The 17,478-nt window shown below is 38.0% G+C and overlaps 1 protein-coding gene across 3 annotated transcripts in view; it reads right to left on the reverse strand.

Moving 5' to 3' along the window:
- NCOA2 (nuclear receptor coactivator 2) overlaps positions 1-17,478 on the reverse strand; it is a 189,892-nt gene that overhangs the window by 79,808 nt on the left and 92,606 nt on the right. Inside the window, exon 1 of one of the 3 annotated variants that reach the window (XM_033053148.2) lies at positions 10,826-11,233. The exons of the other annotated variants lie outside the window; for them this stretch is intronic. The gene's annotated coding sequence lies outside the window, so the exon portion shown is untranslated. Of the gene's footprint in view, positions 1-10,825; positions 11,234-17,478 lie in introns of those variants that run through there. 3 annotated transcript variants of the gene reach the window in all.

The following is a 17,478-nucleotide window of genomic DNA, read 5'->3' on the forward strand; positions in this document are numbered from 1 at the left end:
TCAATATTTTAACAAGACAACTCAGGAACTTTTAAAACACTTTTAGATATTCCTAGGCTCCTGAACCACTCATAGAACTTCCTCAGTTCAGAAAACAGAAGTCCCACATTTGAAGTCAGAATTTTTCCAGGAAACATGACAATTCAAAACTGAAGACACTATGAGTAGAATAACAAGTCAGAGACTCAAAGTTTTGCTCCAGTAAACCTCCCCTTAAGGGAACTACCTTAGATTAGAAAGCAGCTTTTATCCTGCTCCACTGATCTTTTTGTACATCTCTACAGGAATTTTCAGAGAGAAGAAAGATAAAGAAATTAAACCATTCAATCCATTCAGTGCTTTAGAAGTAGCAGAAATGGAGTATCAGCTCTATCATATAAAAATACAAAAATCAAGAAAATGTTGTTAAGGGTTATTTAGCAAGGCACAGAAAAACTATTAACCAAATTGGGAATTAATAAAAACAAAACCAGCAGTAATCACTGCTTTGAGGACAGATAGAAACATGCTTGATAATGAAAAGGATATCATCATGATACGTCAGATACTGAACTAAATAAGCTTTATTTTAAAAGAAATAGTCTTACAAAGCTAAATTTAAATGCATGTCTCACAGAATGAGTTGTCCTGCAAAACCAGGCACTCCCTTTTTCATTGTGTAAGCTGTTTGAGAGCTGTACTGCACTCCAAAACACAAACATAATATCCTACTGTGGAATTGGTATTTTGCTTTTAGTGGTGGTACCATATTCTTCTACTATTCTTTTTCCATGTGTCCTACCCCAACAAAACATCAAAACTAGAACAATAACTACGACCTACGAACTTCTAATGCTGACTAAGATGCTACTCAAGCTTTAATTCCACTGGGCATAAATGAGCAATGGAGCAATGGAAATATAAATACACTCACTGTAGTGTTTTCCTACAAGGAAGGAGGTAATTAGAGAATCAGATATATTATTACTAAAAATATCCAAAGAACTAATTTTACTCTCATACTGATGACCTGTACCAATGGGACATCTCAGGTAACTTAACACTTTTTTCCTATTTATATTTAAGACCAGAAGTGCATTTTCCCTCTGTTTCCATTTCATTACTACAGGCCAAAGTATCCAAATTACTTGTGAAAAACACTGGCTAATTATTCCAATTGTTAAATGGAAATCACAAACACTGAAAAATTAAATTAAAAATTTGAGTATATTACGTATTAGTAACTACATTCATTGACATCTAACCAGTTTCTACCAGATGTGGGAGACTGAAACAACAGAGCCTAAAATATGCTTAAATTATTTTTTCTTTTCTTTTTTCTTTTTTTTGTTGTTTTGTTTTTGTTGTTATCAGTAATAAAACAATAGTCTCTGCTCTTGTCGTGACGGCACATCCTCCTTTACATCCTCCACCAGCAACTGCTAAAGTTGGAGTATACAGAGAGACTTAACCTAATTATAAAGCAATAGTAAACATCCATCTTTCAAATGGGAAAGAAAAGCAGAGGCACCATGAAGTGGGAGACAGGAAGATATCTAGCACAAATCACTTGTGAGAATTTTTACATCTCTTCAACCCCTCAAATGTCACGAAGGAACATGGCATGCAGAGTAAGCCTTCCAACACTGATCCTCAGCACCACTGAATTCAGTTAATCATCCAGAGTCAATGTAGAAGAAGATAATGTGCATTTTATCTCTTATCAGAGCAGGCCATCTTCCAAACAAGGACTGTTAAACTGTCAGATTTATTATAAGCCTAACAAATGCAGTTAAAGAATAAATGAGGATTACACCTTCAAAGCTGCTATTTCAACCTGAAAAGTAGCAAACAAAAGGTAAAGTATCATATAGTGGACAATCAGGTAGAGTACTATACTACCACCCCTCCAGCCCATCAACAGATGAAACTAGAGTACATGCAACTGATACATATTGAAGAGACTAACTAAAGTCAGTGTTTTATTGAGTAACAAACAGAAAAATACTGTTTACTGACCAAAAATACACCACAAGTCAGTGAAAAGTCTGGCAAAATTTTTTCTCTAACAGCTAATTTGAAAAAAACAGTTTATAATTCTGTGGTTGTTTACTCAAACATATAGTCATGATAGTTCATCCTTTTTTCCTGTAAAGCTGCCATGACTAGAAAGCCTTCTATCTCAGTTTCAAAATTAGAAATGTACTGTGCAACATTAATTCTGGTAGAAGCCAGAGGAAAGTTGGAAGTCACATGCAAATTCTGATTCTTCACATTTTTTCCTGCTTATGAACTCTTTTTTCACTGGCTTCATTTCAGAACTGGAAAATATTTAATATTGATACATACTGCAATCTGCAACCTTTTCAGCAAAGGCAATGCTTGCTAGCCACTTTCCCAAGCCTCCAAAGGAAATTGCTGTCAGAGGCAGGATAAGATACTAGATCAGAGAGGGGGGGCCGCTGGAGCCTAAGGCCAAGCTTTCCGTGCTCAGCCACGGAACTCCAGCTCAGGAGGAACTTTAACTCCCAGCACATTCCAGTGCAGCACCTGCCAGAGTCCCAGGCAGTGAATGCAGCCTGCCTGCCCCTGGAGAAGCTCAGCCTTTTTTGCATGCAAACTTGCTTGGTTTGTGCCCAAAATTTTGACAAATCCAGACAGACTGTATAAGGGTTTGAAAATGAATTAAAAAACAAGAGGTGAAAATCAAGGGAAATACAAGAAACAAAGAAAAAAAAGACTGCATTGTCTGGTAAAACAAGAACTAAGCAAGAGACCCACTAATAACTGTGACAGAAAAGAAAGTTAAGAGATATATTAAACCATCCTCCTGAATCCCTGGTATAAGTAAGCCACATGCTCTACAACCAACTTGCTCCTGTCATTCACCACTAAACATCTGGAACTCCAAATAAAACAATGCCAATCTGCCAAAATAAACAAGATGTTCAATATCTTGGTTGGTGATGCTAACCTCACATTAAAAACATACAGTAATTTATTTAAGAGTATGCTTTTGTCTCAAAACAGCACTACCACTTTTACTGTAGATGAAACTGTGTAAAACCTTTGCCACCCTACAACAGTCATACAGTATAAAGCAAAAAGGGAAAACAGTTTCTAAGAGGAAGGTGATAGCATCAAGCTGAAACACTCTAGTCACCTTTAAAGGATTTGTACTAAAATCTGACATGCACCTGTACCCTTTTCTATCTTTTCTAGTCTTTCTATTTTAAAGACAGTCTATTACAGATAACATTAAACAGTATTTTTGGCAGTATTTACCAAACTCTACTTTATTCTTCAACTCCACAAATTCTAACTAATAAAAGAAACATAATTTACTTGGAAATGCCATTGAGCCCATGTATAAAAGAACTGAAAACTGGCTCCAACACCTACTACTCACTTTTTAAGCTGAAGGCTCCTTCCTCAATCTTTTCCCTCACTCCTGTGTAATGGCTTTAGAGTGGTGTATTAGACAGCAAGAAGACGACATATTCCATTTGCAGCCTGAAAGCCAATAATGCTCATGAATTTTTTACCTGACAGACACTTCAAGATGCCACTGGGAAGATCGTCTAATAAACACATTAGGCTGCAAATGGGCGGCAGCAGCTCTTTAACACATGCTGTAACAATCAAATAAATGGCTAACATTAATGTTCAGTGTTACAGACTGGGATTTAATATGACTTTCTGTAAAATCCACCTACATCTTGACGGAGAAAGTGGTTTTTCTCAGCTACTCAAACCCACAGGTTTAAGAAACCTCCAGTTCTGCTTGAGACTTTGCCAAAACCCCTCCAGACTGACCCCAGCACTGTAGGCTGGCTCCTACCTTCTGTATTCCCATAGGCTAAGGCTCTTAACAGAGCCACTCACTCAGCTGCTTATGGATTAAGCTACGTCAGCACTCTAATATGCCCAGGAATAGCAAAACCAGGCTCTAATAAAACAACAGGGGAAAAATATCACAAGAAGGAAGTACCTTTATCTTTTTTTAATTAATATACAATAGGTTTGATTAATTTTGACTTTTAAAGAGGAAAAGATCAGTTTTCACCAAAACATTGTCAAAGATGAGACAGGTATTACTACTGAAAAAAACCTTCAAGACTGTATTGTAATTTCAGGTCTGGGATTCTATTTCTCTAGTTATCAAGATATCAAGTATCGTCCTACTCAAGAACAAAATAATGCATGTTAATATCACTAAAACTTTCCTTTAAACACCAAATTAAATAACAAAATACAATGCCACAATATATCTATGTATCAGTTACTCTTACATCTTTTTGTTTGTATTAGGTAGGTAGCTAAGTTAAAAAACCAAGTTATTCTAAATCCATTTAGTCTTCTGTGATGCATTTAATAAGTATTAAACTATGGTTGCAAAAAACACTAAGCCTGCAAGCATTTTCACTGGAAAAGGAATTCAAATTCCCACATAAGTTGTTTATTTAATCTAGATTTTGCTCTTGTAGTTCACAATTATTAACAGATTATGAGACTGATTTTGAAGCCTAGTATTTCATATCTACTGTGACTTAAAACAAAACTTTGTGAATAGCATAGCTGATAAATGAAGCAAATCTAACAACACAGGAAAGGATAATATTATGGGAAACTTTGTATTTAAACAGCTTTCATTTCCAGTTGATGATACTTCTGGAACAGTGAGTTAAGTATACTTTGACTCCTACTGAATCTTCTTTGCCAATCTCAGTTTCAAAACTGTTATTTGTGCATTTAAATTCCCACACCAACTTTCCTCCCCAGAAACCAGCAAAGAGCAAGGAGAAAATCAGACTTGAGAGAGAGAGAGGAAAAATGCAGCAACTCTCACAAGTGTAAGGCACCGTGGAAAAACTCAAATCCAGGAACATTTTCTAATCTCATAATTGACACAAACGTATACACTACTTACAACACCAGAAACTTTGTACAGTTTGGTGTGATTTTCAAGAAGCCTATCTTAGCAATGAGAAAAATATGACCAATCACATAAACAAAGGCATTTACACATCTCTGTAAAGTGGGCTTGCCTACACTAGGATCTCACTCCAATTAACTGCCTGTCAAACACCAATCTGTTTACATTAGATAAAACATTTTCCATTGATTAAAAAGCTCAGGAAACATGATTCTGTACAAGTAGAAAGCAAAAAATAGAGGGTAAGCCAAACAGAAACACAGCACATTTCCAGACAAGGTGGATACAGTAATGACACCTAGTGTTACAGGACCTACACACAGAAATATTAAACCTATCATTTCTGAATTTGAGTTCCTTCATTTATCAATTTGAGTTTTAGTGACTTCACACAGCTAGAGTTGGTCCTCCTGGCCACTAGGACCAGTTTTGCATGTCTGCACACTCAGGTGCAATGTGATGTGCAACCCAGGCTTCAGCAAAAGATGCTGAAGTTGCACGTCACCTTTCTCATCTCTAACCTGGGCATCAAAACAGTGTTCCTTAGCCCCAGAGTAGATATTGTTACTGAAAGCACATAATCTTACTGAAACTTGTGTTGGACTTCAGTAACTCCAACTCTATGCATCTTCTCTGGCCTCATCAAAAACTGAACTTATGTTTTCAATTTCACATACCAAGAAGGTTTATTTTTCTTTTCTTCTCTACTCAAACACCTAGAAAGCATGTTGGAACTTCAGGTAAAACTGAATTAAACTCTGAGTTGCAGAAAGTGTACCTAAACATTATCTGTAAAATTTCTACACTTTTGATATTGTTATCATGGTGAAGGAGTAACCCACTGCACACACATGTACAAGATACATACTTCACACTTCCTTCTATAATATTGAGATGTTTTCACAAGCATGCATTTCATTTAACAGCGTATAATAATAAACTTTCAAATTAGGAGTCAAGAATTCAAGCCACTTTGTTCCTGAAGGTTGCAAGTTAATAATAGTCTGAAGCCAAACACACCTATATTCAATCTATACAAATGGTAATACTGAGCTCCACAGTGTTGGCAAGTTTAACAGCTGCCTGAGATGCACTGGACTTCACTCTGATGTCCTCTGTGGCCCCCAGAAGTCCAGAATGCTGCACCACTTCTTTAGATTGTATTCCCAAATTATCCTGTGCAGTACAGTGCCCAGTATAGTTTATCCCCCTCTCTTCCTCTGAAATGCATGCAGAGTGTCTGTCCTGGAGAACTCAGTGCTCTCCTCAGCCTCTGATGGCTTGCTGGATCCTGGTCCCAGAGGGTGCCTGCCTAGTGGCAAGGATGTGGTTCCGGATGTTGTGGGAGAGACCAGATGGAGAGTTTGGCCTCTTCCCATCCCCTATCTGTATGAACAGGTAGATTCCCTCAGCAGGTGCTTCCTGCTGATACTGGTACACATGCCAGTGTCATCCAGTTATATTAGAGCAGAAGTGTAAGACCTGGGAAGTAGAAAAAGCTCTTTTCTAATTAAAGTTGGAAGCAACCAATTTAATACATGTTTTTTGAGAGAATACAGCTATATGCATGAAAGACTGTATTTGTATCATCTCCCAACATGCAGAATTCCAGTTGTGTACTTAGAATAAATATGTGCTAGATGGACAGTAAACTTTTGGCAAAGGTATTGTGAGTGCTAACTACGCACATTTTTACTAAGCACAAAAATTAAAGCCACCAAATTATGTCAGAGCCACACATGAGTGTCTTGCCAACACTTAAAAAGTATTATTACCTTGATGTTCTTAATACACCCATGAGTTCAAGAACTGGTCTGTGAACATGAATACTAGCTACTAGAAACTTCAAATTTCACATCCATCTTCATTTTATCTGCTTTAGTAAAAAAATGCAACCAGCAATAACAGAAGAAGATGAAAGTTTAATTGTCATTTTAAAGCACTTAAAAGTACTAAACTCATAAAAATGTTGTTGCTTTACTTAGTCAACTGCCAAGAAATAAAATCTGATGAACACCAGCTTTGCAGTCATCTGTGTCTATGTGTATACACACACACACATATATATATATGAATACAGGCTGTGACCAAATAAAATATTTAAAGAATGGCTATATGAGTCAACAAAAAGAAACATTTACTTTGTGACTAAATTCCATTAGTCATGGAAGCTAATAGCAGGTATCTTGGAAGAAGGTACAAGGCAGCTGTAGATGATCCTTCCCCCCATATTGCTCTCTTTCTCTGACAATCAAGCTTAGCTGCAGTGTTGCTGTGCCTCCTCTTCCTCTCTCTGAACCTATCTTCAGTAGTGCCTAATTCCACCTTAAATCCATATATACCTTTGGCTTCCACAATGCTTACAGGCAACACCCTATAAGCTTTACAACAGCTCTCTATAAGCTCCCCAAAGCAGAAATGACACTGTAAAAAAACTGAACCGTTCTATGGGGATGCTATGACTCAACTGAAATAAATCAGAATTTTATCACTGACTTCACTGAAGCTTCGATTTTCCTCCTAGTCTACTAGAAGAAGATGTCAAACTGTTATTTCTCTCTTTTGTAGGTCATAAATCACTTCACGGGCCTGAAAAAGCTATGCTTGTATCCTGTGGCCCAAAGAAAACAAGGTTACTCTACTATTAAGGATGAATGCTAATTTTACTCTCATTGTAAAAATAAACTGGAATTCACTTTTGTTAATAATGAACCAGTTTCTGGTAAAGAATCATCACAAGTGCTAAGAAAGAATCAATGTCTACTCCGAGTATTTTTAATTTTGGATTGTAATGGAATATAATTACTAAAGAGAGGAACACCCACTACATTCATAGAAGGAGCTGACCAGAAGTCTGCAATACACTGCCTCAAAGCAAAAAATAACATACATTTATAACTACTTGGACTGAACACCTGGAAAAACTTCAGGAAAAGGACCAAAAATAATTTTATTCCATGCAGTTCTAACAGAAGTTTCTTCATGAGAATCTAGTGTTGCTCAATCACAACAGCCCAAGCTATCAGGAATGGAAAATCACAGAAGTACAGCATCCTAATGAAGTTTGTTTAGGGACAGCATGCATAGGAGAAAATTAAATGGTAGCACCAAAGAGGACATTCAGGTACAGCACACATAGCAAATTAAATACATTTATCATAAACTTTTGGGTTGAGTCTCCATTCATAATTTTTGTCCAATTCCTGCACTGTTTCTTATGCTCTGTATCCTCAGCACCCAGCCAGCCCTCCCCAAGCCTCACCTTCAGCTCTCAGGGCAATTATGCAGGGATCACTCCTGGGTCCTGAGACCAGCCCACTTCTGACAGAGCCAGGCTTTCACATCTTACACCTCACCTCCAGAGATCAAAGCTTTACCTGCTAATAGTAAATTTTTAGTCCAATCCAGGCATCCTTCTAGGCCTGCTACAGATGAACGTGAGCAGTAAGAGAAGCTAAAGGAGGAAGGCAGGCAGTAAAATGACTCCATCGGGATTTCCTCCCAAGTACAGTGATTATCAACTTACAAACACCCTTCTCATTTACTCAGCTCCAACAGCTTGGCTTGTAGATCCAGTCCTCAGTCCTTAACTCAGCTTTCCTATTAGAATTACAGCAATGTGCTAACAAACTTACTCTACTTAATAAAGTAAATTCCGAGAATCAAAGTTGCTTTCACACCTTCCCTCATTATTTTCTACGACTAGCCTAAATAAATAAATAAATGTCATTATCAAATCTAACCAGACAGTTGACTTCCGAATGACATTCATATTAAAAATTGTTCTAAGAACTGTGGAGAAAAAAGAATAAATTTCAAAGTACACCTCTAGTTCACACTTTCCAAGAAGGGTTTTTTTCTTAAAATATTGGCATATTTTGCAATGCAGTCACTTTCCCTCCTTCCTGGCACAAGAAATTTCCCATACAGAGATGACAACAAAACAGGGGTTAAAAAACAAAAAAGAAAGTGAGTAACACCTTTTAAACATTAACAGTGTAACCCTGTTGACTACAGAAGTATACATAATTCTGAAAAGTGGGCAAACAAAATTACTCTGGTCAAAGATAGCTTTATACATGCTAGATACAATAATTCTGTAAGAAATTACTTATGAAAGCAAACATCCCAACTTGAGTTTTGTGAGAACACAGAGCCACCTGAAGAACACAGTCTATACAAAAGGTTGATTTTGTTCCAATTCCCACCCCCTCCGCCACCCCCCAATACATTCTAAAAAGGAAATCAAAACAACTGTACAAGCAGCAAATTTGTTTTTTCTACAAAACATAGGTGCCAACATATCAGAAAGCACTACTCAGCCCCCACTATCTAGTTAGATCTTCTGTAATGAAATAAAGGAAAAAAACACAAGAAGCAGAGAGGAAGTTTCATTGTTCTTGTGGCTTCGACATTTGGTGCCGCGAACGTGACAGGCTCTCAAGCCTCTACTCAACAGCACTGCCTGCCCCAGGCCTCTGGACCAAAATGTTACTATGCTGCAATTAAAATAATCAAACTGAGACCAAAGAGAACAAGCAAATAAATAGCACAAACTTGTTTATGCTTCTGGCTCTGCCCTCACAGTATGAAATAAAGTCCCTTCAAACACAAACTACATTAATTTTAAAAACAATATTTTCCTTTCTCCCTCCTATCTCAAAGTAGCATGAGTTTTTCAAAGTCCTAAATAAAATAAACTAAGGCATTTCCTGTATGTATTTAGTTAATTATTAAACCGATTTTATGCATGATAGTCACCACCACTATTTCAATATGAATCCGGGAAAACACACTTTCAGCAAACTGCCAGTGCACTGCAGTAATGACTGATCATATGCATCCTCTCAACCTTGCCCTTAACTCTGGAGGCGAAATTTCTACAGAAATGACAACCAGTACTCCTATACAAATCCAAACACTTAATTTTAGCTTCTTTTTTTTGTGGTCCGGGGTTATTATTACTGCTGTGATATAAGGAGAAACCCTGGGCTTAATGCTGTGTACGAAAAGAAAATAAAGTCAACAATCCTGCAATAACTTCCCAAGCAGGGGAAGCACATATTGTCTTCACTTTATTACAAGTAACTACCAATAACCTTTTTGAGGGGGATATTATTAGTTAATTAATCTGCAATATTAAATGCTGTCCTCCCAAGGTTAAAAGAAAGGTAAATACTGCCAAGATATTTAATGACATCATCATGCATAACCATGAGATAAATACCAGGTCTGAAGATTAACTGAATGTCATTCTGTTTACATGATCATGTACTTGTAAAGAAAACTATTAAGATTAGAGAACAGAGAAAGTTATATAACAACTACCTATGTTTCAATATGCTTTGTCTACTCAAGGTCTTGGTCAGAAAGAGAAAGCTTTATTATAAAAATGTCTCACTTTGACATACTTTGTAGTTTTTCATGTGCATATAAATTACTGAATACTGAATATTAACTACTGCAATGAAAAAGACACTCTCAGGCTCCACCTCCTCTTGACAGTTGGAAAATATAGATGGGTTTGTGTATTATTCTGGATGCCAGAAAACTTGCTTACAAAAATATTTCCTGTGCACTAAGATATATTTAGCCTCATAAACCCATAAAACTGTCACAGGCAACCACAAGTACACCTGTAGCCACTAAAATGAGGGGGGAGGGGGGAGGGGGAAACAACAGAAACTGCAGACTTGAATTTACATTATTTCTCTGCAATTGTTATTTAGAAACATTATCTTTAAACTCTCTCACTCGAGCAGAAATTATTTGTTTCTCCCCCTCCCCCAAAGCAACACCCCCCAACCCCCCTGCACCCCCCAACACCCAGACACTATGATGCACACAGAGGCACACATACGTGCAAAGAGAAAGCACCAACAATGAAGTCACAGCACTTCAGAAACACACCTTGTCGTCTTCCAGCCTTTGCAGATGAAGGCAGATCTTATTAGTTTTTCTGCGTCTTCAGATCAAGATGTAGATAAATCCCCCACCCATCACACTGTTTTTTTATTAAAAACAGGAGGGTGAAAAAAAAAAGGAAAAAAAAAATAGAGACGATTACCAGTAAATTTACAGCCTTAAAAATATCAGCTCTCCATTATCCCAAGCCAGTGTTATGTCTTGATGTAAACCAAAGCACATGCTGAGTGAGGACGTGCGCACACAGCAGCTTATCATCTCTGTCATCTGCTTCTAATGACAGCTGACAAACTGGCCACGCTAATCCTTCCCTAACTGCTGATCAGAGAGATCCCCCTTTGACAATCCAGCATGGTGGAGTACTCGAAAATTCCTCCTGCTTCTGTTCTGTTGCTGCTCTAAAAAGCAGTTTCCTTTTCATTGAGATAATAGCCTTTTCTGCAGTCACGTGGCACCCGGGCTACATTAGCAGAGCTTGATGATAACAGAGTAACTCCCCTCCCTCCCTTCTGCTGATTTTAAGTGTACGACTCCTGGAGAAACCCAAACCTGGCACACTTGAAATCATTTTGCATCTTCCTCTAAATTGTGCTGTCGATGTGGAAGAGGAATATAAGGGCTCTCTCTACTTTTTGCACCAAAACTAATTAGCAAATACATTTTTAAGCAGTGCCTTTGTTGGGGAACACACATTGGTCATAAACATGTCATATGAGACTAAACTGAATATTAAGCATGCATGCTTAATACTGAGTATCTGGCATGCTAGAATTATTCTTTTTCCCCTAGAGTACTTTAATTTTTTGCCTGTAATTTTAGTTCTACTGCAATAAATACTCTTCTCTCAGCGACAACCTATGTTTCAACTCCCCCCAGCACCCAACTCTCCTGCAAATGCAAAAAAGCACAAATAACAAATGATCCACACTACAAACTCCAGTGTCAGTGTTTCTATATATTAAGTAGCATCATTTATCTTGCCTTAACTCACTCCCACAACAAATATCTTAAGCATTTTTTAAACACACTGTCAAGTGGCAAACCTACCTAATCTTTAGCTTCAGAGTTCCCTCCTGAAAGCCAAGCCCCAGGCGGGTTTGCACCTCACTATTCAGAAGTTTTCCTGCTTGTAAAAGTCAAAGTACACAGACAAGCATAATGTTCTATCCTGCCTTCACTGAAGTAGTTCACAGACTACAGAACAAGCCCTTCCTCTTCTGCATTAGCACCATTTCCCTATTACTTTGGCACACAGCATAAACACTCCCAATTTATTCTCCCCAGCTCTGTCCCCCACTGACAGCACTGGGCAGTGCAGCTGGACACAGACCAGCATAGCCTTACCCAGATATTTAATTGCTGAGATTTGCAAACTATTTGAGAAAGCTGTGGAAGCACTGTAAAATTATTGTCAAGGCCACAGAGCAACTTTTGCAGCTTTGTACCCACTCTTTCCCTATACGATCAAGAAACAGAATTTTCTCCTTTTGCTTTAGGGTAGATATTAGAAAAAAGGTTCTTCCCCCAAGGGTGGTTGGGCATAGGTTCCTCAAGGAAGTGATCACAGCACGAAGCCTGACAGAGTTCAAGGAGTGTTTGGACAATGCTCTCAGGCACATAGTGTCACTTAGGGATGGTGCTGTGCAGAGCCAGGAGTTGGAACTGATGAGCCTTCTGGGTCCTTCCATGTAATTCCTTCTATTTCCATCTTATCCCATTACACCACTTCATTCTCCTTAAAGACAACATTGATCATTAACTTATGGTTTCTCCAGGAAACAGGAAAACGCAGTTAGAGACTGTGGCTGCACTCACAGGAAAATAAAATGGAAATTGTGAAGAAATAGTGGCTGTTCTGTACATATGATTTTTGCCAGTGCTGCCCCATCACTCTTTATGTTTACCCCTCTCCCTGAGGACAGCTCTACTCAGGAAAGCAGCCCTGCCCAAGGCTCTGGGGAAACCTGCTCCAACGCTGTGATCAACATTACGAGCTGAGGTTGAACCTTCGTGCAGGAGAGCAGCTGAAAATGAAATGAGAACAAGGCCCCTTCTGGAGCAGCATGAATCCTGTTTTCTTTTCTTTTCCATGCTATAGAGGGAATCTGTGAGAAAGATCCTCAGTCCAGGAAGAAATAATCTGGTTCCATAAGGAGAATATATTCAGTAGAAAAACATATTCACAGTAAATTGGGCGGGGGGGGAGTATTTTTCCCAGGCCTTTCTCAGTATGTCCCTCCTTCTCAAAGCAGTACACTGCACGGGGTAAGCAAAATGAGTATTATTTGGAGTTACACACATCTTTCACCCCAATAGAACAGGAACTACTTTGCAGTCTTAACTTTAACTCATTTGCATTTTCCATATGAATTCCTTATCCAACGAAGATGCATCAAACATACTGGTTCAATTGGAAAATGATACTAATGGGACAAAACCTGAGAGGAAAGCATCTCTGATATTCAAGAAAATATATTAACAGGCAATCACCACAAGGAAAATGTGCTTTCATAGGAATCCACACACACAAAACACTTCACTTGTGAAGTACAAATCTAAGGAAAACATAAAAAGTGGGAGCATCCCAGTCAGATACCACAGCTAGAACTATCTTGCTAGTATTTTTACTGGAATCAAAAAATGAGAAATTTAAAGTCAAAACAATATGGTGAGCACAAACACAATAATCACAGTATTAAAGAAAGAGTTATGTGTAAATAAAAAGAAGGTAACAGAAAGAGTCATTGTAGCAATAAGCTAGGAGTTGAAGGCTGAAAAAGCAGTGAAAATACACAGATGTTGTAAAAAAGATTGCTTAGTGAAGAATAGTATACAGATAAAGCCAATGGAGAAGTGGGAACACTCCCCTGCGTGTACAGACTAATTCTAGACAAAAAAAATACACCTGACAGAAAACACTGCTCTGACTGGGAATAAGGGAACATGCAACAGCAAAGAAGGAAAGGCTCTTGGGCATTATCAGGCAGTGAATACATGCTTCCAATGAAATGACAGAGTGGTTGCTACCTGTTAAATCATTTTACAGGAATCATACGCTTAATTTGGGGAGGAGCAGGTGACATTCAGAACTAGTTCTAGCATTAGAGACTTCTTTATGCTAGGATAAAACACAGACCTTACACAAGAGAAGACATTCACCTAAGTTTTCTCTAAGAAATATATTTCATTGATAGTTAATTTTCTTTGCCCAGCTGCATGTGACTTTGCAATAGACATGGGGAAGATGCAGCTTCACTAAAACATTTACAACTTCTGTTCCAATAATTGAAACTGATAAACAGAACACTGCTTTCACTGCATGTATTTCAGAGTTTTTAAAAGTTCGTCTTCTTTTTCTTCCTTTATTTTTTCTTAAGAAAGAGTGAATTGGGCAGACAGGACATACCACCACAATCTGGTGTTCTTTGCCCTGCTAATATACTCACACCTGAGACAAGGACTGGTAAAGCCAACACCTTTTCAGTCTTTTCAATTCCAAACCATAACTTCTTAGTCCTTTCCCTGACTCTCTATACCATACCCAGGAGGATCCAATTCCACCCTCACAATCCCTTCAATCCCATCAGTCTGGATAGCCAAGGGGGTGCCCACATTGACTGCTATAGTAACAGCTCTCATTTGCAAAACAGCAAGGCATTTCAAACTGTAAGAGTTTGCAAAGCTGACTCACTGGGCTTTACTCAAGGCACAAGGCCACTGACTTTTAGGAAAGCTGACTGGGCAGCATTAAGTCTCACTCCCTGTGAGAAAGACTGGAAGAGCACTGCACCAACATAGAGAACAACCAGAAACTATCAGGACTGACTGATACGATGCACAATAAGGATATTACTGCTCAGATAAAGAACAAAGACAGAATAGTGATTTACATGTGTTACATTTCAATAAATGTAGATGCAAACATCTATAAAATACAATTTTCAAATATTAGGTATTTTTTTCAAACTCCTCTAACTGAACATTAACAAAAACATTGGTTTTTCAAGTCAAAACTGAAAACCTGTTGACTTTAATGTCAATGACATTGGCATTTTATCAATTTAGGAACTCCTAGTCGAAACTCTTAACTGAAAACCAGGATTCCTCCTTTTACCAGCTGATGAAAAATAAATAGAATACTGTAGATAAAACTAGTTTTTCTGACCTTCACATCTCCTTTTGAAGGACACAGAAACCGTATCACTGGAATTTGCAGCATCTGGCATTGCTCACAGTCAGTCTCTGTATTAGCAGTACATGCACCTACAGTGCTAAGAACCTTTTGATTTCTGTCCATAGGAGGGCGATGAAAAGACACTCCCTCCACTCTCAACTTATTAGGTATTACTGTTGACTTCTCAGTTCTCAGATATTGCTGTCGACTTCTCCGTACTTCTTGAAGACAGCTCATCAAGGCTCTCATAACTTTGATAAACAAGCACCCAGCAATCACTCAGAGCATTCCACGTGCAAGGATCTGCAACATCGAACTGGAGAATTCAATACTGAGGTGTGTGCCATATATAGCAATTAAGATCTGTATGGGCATGTCCACTGACAATTGTGGGGTTTTTTTAAGACAAGTTAGATGACTATAGTTAATTGAAATTTTTGAGTAATAGTTGATGAGGATTTCTTTTTTTTCTTTTTTTTTTCTTTTTTTTTTCTTTTTTTTGTAAATCTGTACTGCTTCAACTCCTTTGCCTTTAATTAAGAAAAGATACAAGAGAAGAAAAAGGGGCTCTTTCAGTGCAATCTGGAAATGGTCAGCTCCTGGCTCAGTTCTTTTCTCCTCCTGCAGACTAAGAAAGGTTGTTCTCCCCTGCTCAGAGCCTCTGAAGCAGAGTGCTTGCCAGTGCTCTCTATGGGTTACTGACAGAGAGATGATCTCTGGTGGAAATGTGCCTCATCCCACAGAGTTCACGACCATGAGTTGCTTCCATCCATGCTGAGGGTACACGAGAGGAACTCAGCAAAGGAAGTTTAGCAAGCAGAGAAAAGCAGAACTAGAATGGAAGTACTAGAGCATAGAAAAAAAAAAAGTTGTATTAACACAATATGTTACATAAATGTATTAACATCTAGTGCTACCATGCATTTTTAACAGAATGTAACTAAGTTATGAAGAGTCTGGGATTTTCTAAAAAAGAAATTACTTTATGCTCTACAGAATGTGCCTTCCAGTGAATATATTTTTAAAATCAGCTCAAACTCTTTATTTCACCTCATCTCAAAACAGAAGTATTTCTAAGGACTTTTAACAGTAAAAGGTTCCCAAAATCTGCAGACTGACTGCTGGCAAGATTCAATGGCTGAGATTTGAATTAGACAAGAGTTTAAACTAGATAAAAGTCAAACATGAAAATATTTATTATTAATAGCAAAACAAAATCATACTAATTAATCCAAGGATAAGGTAGGTTTTCTTCCATGTAGTCTTATCTATAAATAAAATATTTCTAAATGACATCATATGACTCAATCAAGGTAGAGGATTAAAGATGAAATAATTTGGTGAAATTTCAAGGTTTCTGATAACCAGGCAGGGCAGAACAGTGTAACACCAGCTGTCCATAACAGCAACAGTGTGTGAACCCAGCAGGATTTGATACATTGCCTGTGTTTCCCTTGAAACAGAAACTCGCTGCTGTGCTTACTGCAAGTGGGACCTCTATCTTTTAGTTCAGGATACAACAAATTATTTTGCCATGCCTGGTGATGAATACTTAGGTCTCTGCACACAGACCTCTTTCTTAAGAAAAGACTAACATTTCCCAGGAAGTCACAAAAATCTTATCTCATCAGTGTTCAGCAGTATTCTAACTGCCAGTGGCTTCAGACATTGCCTTGCATTTGAAAAGCCAGTTCCCATAAGAAGCAAGCAGGAAGGGCACAGAAACTGTATCCTGCAGATCTTGAAATTCTGGGCTTTCACATCCTTCCAAGAGATCTCAATGAAGAAAGGAGATGCCACTGATTACAACTAGTGTCCCTTGGGAGAAACGGGAACACAAGGACAGCTGCTTTTTACAAATCTGAGAATAAATAATCAGCTAATTTAACGTTGCATCATCTGCTCTCATCAATTCTAACAAGCACCTGAAGCAGCACTTAGTGATGCTGAGTGAATGGTGACAATGAACAGCAAACATTGATGACTGACCCCTTACCTTAACCACTCAGGATGTGGTACACAGTAAAGCAGGGCCGTGCTCCAAATTTTGGTGTTATTAAACATCCAAAATATCAGTGGATGAGATGAGGCACAAAACAGAAACTGAAGAGAGTTGGGTTTTCTATCAATAGATTTCAAGCAGTAATTTCCATCAGTAGTAGACAGAACGATGAAACTTCAAAGAGCCTGAATACTCCTGAGAACTACAAGAACTGGCACTATTTGGTGAGAAAACCAAAAGCCACAGACTGCAGCCTACCAAATAAAAAGTGAAAGGAAAAGCAAGCGCAATTGAAATTAATTGGACTTACAATAAAAAATTAAGTACTCTATTATGAAATAAGTATCAACTTCAGGACAATTGGCCTACGCTAATTTTTATAATAAGGTAGATGTGACAAAACTGGCATTTAACTTCAGTATTGTGTGAATTCAGAAACTACAAATCCCACTTGTGACAACA

Source organism: Catharus ustulatus, chromosome 1, assembly GCF_009819885.2.
Source record: "Catharus ustulatus isolate bCatUst1 chromosome 1, bCatUst1.pri.v2, whole genome shotgun sequence".
NCBI classification, from domain to species: Eukaryota; Metazoa; Chordata; class Aves; order Passeriformes; family Turdidae; genus Catharus; species Catharus ustulatus.